The sequence below is a fragment of the Benincasa hispida genome, chromosome 9 (genome assembly GCF_009727055.1).
Source record: "Benincasa hispida cultivar B227 chromosome 9, ASM972705v1, whole genome shotgun sequence".
Taxonomy (NCBI): domain Eukaryota; kingdom Viridiplantae; phylum Streptophyta; class Magnoliopsida; order Cucurbitales; family Cucurbitaceae; genus Benincasa; species Benincasa hispida.
Window position 1 is genome coordinate 66,888,023 of NC_052357.1, and position 6,250 is coordinate 66,894,272.

The following is a 6,250-nucleotide window of genomic DNA, read 5'->3' on the forward strand; positions in this document are numbered from 1 at the left end:
GCCTAGACATGTCTAGAACAACTTCCAAATCTGCCAGGAACTTCCTGAGTCAAATGACCACCTTAGCAGCTTTACAAGCCGCTACACACTCAACCTTCATCATGGAGTCGGCGATGCACCGTTGCTTAATGCTTCGCCACACTACTATTCCTCCATTAAGAGTGAAAACTAACCCTAAAGTGGATTTTCAAGAATCCTTATCAATCTGAAAGTTAGAATCTGTGTATCTAGTAAGGATCAAATCCTTAGTTCCATACACGAACATGTAGTCTCTCGTTCTCCGAAGATACTTGAGGATGTTCTTGACTATGATCCAGTGACCCTGTCCTGAATTAGACTAATACCTACTGACTATTCCCATAGTATAGCAGATGTCTGGTCTAGTACAGAACATCGCATACATCAAACTGTGAATGGCAGATGTATATGAGACCCATCTCATCTCCTCAACCTCTTGAGGCGTCTTAGGACATATTTCCTTAGACAATGTAACTCCATGCCTGAAAAGCAGTAGGCCCCTTTTTGAGTTATGCATCGAGTACTTTAGCAATATCTTGCCAATGTACGAAGCCTGAGGCAGTGCTAGTATTTGTTCTTCCTATCCCGAAAGATCTGAATACCAAGAACAAACTGAGCCTCTCCCAAATCTTTCATTTAAAATTGGGTCGCTAGCCAGTTCTTAACTGCAACCAGTAGTCCTACATCATTCCCAATGAGTAGGATATCGTCTACATACAAAACTACTGAACTGTTGATGATTTTCTTGTATACACAAGGCTCATCAACGTTTTGGTCAAAGCCATACGATTTGATTGCAGTATCAAACTAAATGTTCTAAGATCGAGACGCCTGTTTCAGCCCATAAATGAACCGATTCAGTTTGCAAACCTTTTTCTCTTGACCTTGGGCTATGAATCCCTCAGGTTGCACCATATAAATGGTCTCCTCAAGATTACCATTAAGAAAGATAGTCTTGATGTCCATTTTCCATATCTCATAGTTATAATAAGCGATAATGGATAGAAGGATGTGGATAAACTTCAACATGGTAACAGGCGAGAAAGTCTCCTCATAGTCGACTCCTTCCACCTGGGTATAACCCTTTGCCACAAGTCTAGCCTTGAATGTTTGCACCTTCCCATCGGCACCCCGTATCCTCTTGTAGATCCATTTGCAACCTATAGGGTATACATCATCAGGTTGAAATACAAGATCCCATACTGATTTGAAATACATCGACTCTACCTCGAGATCCATGGCTTTGTCCCATTCATCCTGGTCAACATCCTCTATTTCCTTCTGATAAGACAATGGATCCTCAACGTCGCCATCGGCTACCATAGCCAAGATTTTTCGTGAAACCCAAATAGTGAATAGGTGGGTTGGCAACCCTCCCATTACGTCGAGGTTCCCTCAACTCTTGAGGTGGAACTAACCTACCAAATGAACTATCATCAACAACTCTTGCTAATGAAGCATGCCCTTCAATAACTCTTGTTGAAGTTTCAATAGTTTCATTGGAAAGCTCACATAACATGATCTTACTATGTGGACTGTGATCCTTAATATGATCCTCCTCTAGGAACGTAGCGTTCGTACATACAAGCACTCTGTCATTCGTAGGATCATAAAAGTACACCCTCGTATACCTTTAGGGTAGCCTCAAAGAGGCACAACCTCGACCGTGGTTCCAATTTATTTGGATTAGCCTCAGGCATATGTGTTGGGCAACCTCATATGCAGAAGTGACGTAAACTAGCTTGACGCCTATTCCACAACTCCAAATGTGTTCTCGCAACACTCTTGGAAGGTACACAGTTGAGTATATACACTGCAGTCTCCACTGCAAAACCCCAAAACGAGTCTGGTAAGGAAGTGTAACTCATCATCGATCGAGCCATGTCCAACAAGGTTTTGTTTCTCCTCTCCGTTACACCATTCTACTGAGGTGTACCCAATACTGAGAGTTGGAAAACGATTCCATGTTCTATCAAATAGTTCTGGAATCCCAAATCCAAAAACTCTCCACCTCGATCGGATCGAAGTGTCTTAATTCGTCTATTCTAATACATTTTCAACTTCAACCTTGAACTCTCTAAGCTTTTCAAAAGATTCTGACTTCCGATGCATCAAATAAACATACCTATACCTAGAGTAATCATCAGTAAAGGTGACGAAATACTCATAGCCTCCCCTGGCTCGCACATTTATCGGACCAAAAGGTCAGAATACACTAACTCTATAGGCTCTTTAGCTCGATAACCTTTTCCAAAAAAAGGTCTTTTAGTCATCTTGCCCTCAAGGCAAGATTCGCACACTGGTAAAAAATTTTCCTCTAACTCGCTTAGAGGCCCATTCTTCACCAACCTCTCAATCCTACTGAAATTGATGTGCCCTAATTGAAGGTGCCAAAGTTGGGCATTTTCCTTTATATAAATCTTTTGTCGTTTATTTTCAGTTACGGTAGTTTTAAACATCTCTATGTTATGGAGGGAACTCGTTGCTAAAGACCTTAGAACATACAAGTTACTTTCTAGATTTGCTTAACAGATTTCAACTCCATCTTTACGAATAAAAACTTTATTCAATTGAAAATTGTGAGTATAATTATACTATATCAGACACTTTACAGAAATTGAGCTCATTTTCAACTCAGAAACTACATAAACATTATGCAAAATGATAAATTTCTTCTGTAAAGTCAACTGGACTCCTCCCACTACCACAGCTGAGACGATGTGTCCAGTGCCTACTCGCATCGTCATCTCACCAGCCTTCAGCTGCCGCTAGGATCTAATCCCCTGAAAAGAAGAACAAACATGATTAGTGGCCCCAGAGTCAATAATCCATACATAATCATCATTCTCCACTAAACAAGTTTCCAACACCAGTAAATCATATTTACCTTATTTTACCTTGACCTTGGCCTTAGCCTTGTTTTTCTCCTTGATCTAACGAGGACAATTCCTCTTCCAGTACCCATCTGGTTACAATGGAAACACTTTTCTTTGTCTCCTGGCATTAGTCGCCTTCCTTGTTGGGCGACAGGCTGTGGCTTAGCAGGTGTCTTCCCTTTCCCCTTATCACACTTCTTTTTCTTCCACTTGGTAGTGTTAGAAGTAGAAGGTGTAGATTTTGTTCCTGAGGTTGAACGCTTATGGAACTTCTTTAATGACAAGGCAAAATTTGCCTCACCAACCTTCTTCTCCTTACTTTTCAGCAAGGATTGGAATGTCTGCAACTCTTTCAGGAGAGTTGTAAGGGTATAGTCCACTTTGTTCAGAATCGCATTACTAACAAAGTGCAGGAAGCTATCCGGCAACGAATGCAAGATTATGCTAACCTGACTGCCCTCATCGATCCAAGACCCATTCATCTCCGCCATGTTGAAGTGGACCATCATATTAAGCACATGTTCTCGAACAGATGTGCCTTCCTCCATTTTGGAGTTGAAGATGCATTTAAGAGCCTCATGTTTGAGCTGTATATACGGTTGTCTGAACATTCCCCACAGGGACTTCATGATCTAACGCGCTGAGACCATAGGCTCATGCTTCTTGGCCAAAACATCGTTAAGACTGGCTAAAATATAGGCTTAAGCCTTCTCGTTCGCCCGTGTCCAACACTCATAAGCATCTTGAACATTTTGAGTGGTGTTAGGAGGTGGAATACGAGGACACTCCTCTATAAGGACGAACCATAATATGATTAAAATGGTTGTGATCATGTGTTTCCAACTAGCGTAGTTTTCGCTAGTCAGTTTGTCGATGCTAAGTAGAGCTAATGTGGCGGTAGCCATAATTACGTTGCTGAAAAAAGAACAAACTTAATAAGTCTATGCAATACCATATTTTAACACCAATTTTAGTTTTAGCAAAATCGTTTCCAAGTATCCTAAGTGAAAAGACTTCTATTTCGCAATGATGCCCCAATGAGGTAGGACAAACATCACCGGTGGGGTGATCAGATGCCCCTTCACTGGGATGAGACACTCTCAAGCATTAGGCAGAAACAACTCTTGTAACTGCACCTAACCCTTAACAATTCCACGTAAGTGTAACCCTTCGATTTTGGCCCTAGATTCTCACCCTAATGTGCCCACCGTACGGAAAAAGTAGATTAGAACAAGAGACTAAAGTGACCTTATCCTATACAGGAGATCAGATAAAGAATCATGCAAAACTGCCATCCTATAGGGGGACACTCCCAGGGTGCCTCAAGGCGATGTACAGAAACGTTATCCAACCTAACGAGAGAGACCGTGGTATATGCTATCGCACGTCCTGCTCCTACTTACTATAAACATTCTCTCCGTCTACCTTGATATTGACCTACCTAAACACCATCCTTTAGGAGGACACTCCCAGGGTGCCACGAGGCCGAGGATAGATCTCACGGTGTGAACATCAAGGGAGAAACGTGAAGAAGTTTAAATGAAGTATCATATACCCCAAATACTTCCAACTGAATGCTCTACCTAGGGGTTCATTAACTTAGACCATCCGGCTACTGATTTTATCTAAGTCAGTTTAATTTGCTAAAAAAAACCTCTTGTCTTTGAAATTAAACAAGTTCAAGTAGTCATATTAAACTCTTTAACGGACTGTCCTCAAATTTGCATGCATGCATCAAATCTATCTAATTCACCTTTCCAGATAGGTTCTCAAGTAGAGGTGTTCCATTTCCGCCAGTTTAAATACCCCAGCCTAGACAAAACCCGTCTTAGACAAAAGGTTCGTTATAGATAGATTTGCTACACTTTTAATCTTTTATCAGTCAATTTAATCCTATTAAATTGATTAAAAGATTAAACCTTAGGTTGCTAATCTTATTAGAACCGTGATTTAAGGTCTATCTCCACCAAGTTTTAAAACACTTTTAAACCATCATTCAAGCCTAAGTTTGCATGCATGCATTTCTTATAGATTTTAGTTCTAATTTTCTTATAACTCTTATAAAAGAAACAACTAAAACCCATCCACATTGCCATGCATAACTAGGTATTTATAACATTTATAAATTTAACCTATGTTTCATGCTTTATGCAATGTTAATTCATTACTATATATAACTCTTATATACTTATAATGAACCAAGCAAGCATGCTTCCATAATATTAAGTTGATGCATGTCTATGCTTAATGCATACATAAATATAATTCTTATATTATATGATGCATGAGCATGCTCTTATGTAATTTAAATCATGCTTCTCTAAATCATAACACTTACAATTAGAGATAATGCATGACCAACGCATAACCTAAGGTGGGATTTTAATTATATGGCATACCATATGACATATAATCAAACATACATCCTATGTACATTCATTAAAGATTAATGGACCGAGATGAATAGCTTCAAAATCGGAAATAAAATTCTATCTATTACATTTCTCCATCGAGCAAACCGGTTCACAGGCGAACCGGGTCTTGAACGCCCGGACGAAGCCTCCCTGATCGTTTAGCAAACTGGCTGGGTATCCACGATCGTGTAGCTACAATCGAGTACCATTTATAATGCGATGAAGCATGAGGCACTCGATTGTTTAATGCACCAGACATTAAACACGCAAGTCTAAACGATCGTTTAGATGACGACGTTGTTGTGAAGCACAATCGTCTAGACGATCACATAACAAGTGCTAAAGTAACGATTTACTCTGCGATCGTATAGTTAATAACTAAGCGATAAAGCTTGCTGAGCTACATGATCGTCTAGTGCACGCGCGTCAACATTCTGCCAAGTATACCATACTCAACGATCGCTTACCCCATCATTTACACGATCCAACCAACACTTGGTCGTTTTCATCCTTAAAGTACAGCAACTCCTTGCCTTAAAGCCTCATCACGAGTGACTCATAGACACTCAAACACTTTGAATTTACAGACTCGATAACAAGTTAATATGCCCAAAAACATAGGGGTCCTTACAATTAACTTTGAATGTAAAATAATTAAATAACCAGAGGCATCATCCCAGAAAACTCCATTAATCCACATCCACAAAACTATTAAACAATTAAGCAAAGTGCAGACATGCTTTACCCACCGAGAAAGTAAATGTTATTCTTTGCATCAATGAATTTGGAATATCAAAATCTAGCTCTGATACCAATCTAAGGAACTCTGATCAAAGAGTACCTATGAGTGGAAGTAAGATCGTTTCAAATTCATTGTGATTAAAATACTGCATTCACTAACAAGCATACAAGTTATGCATTTAACAACAAATTACGACATGC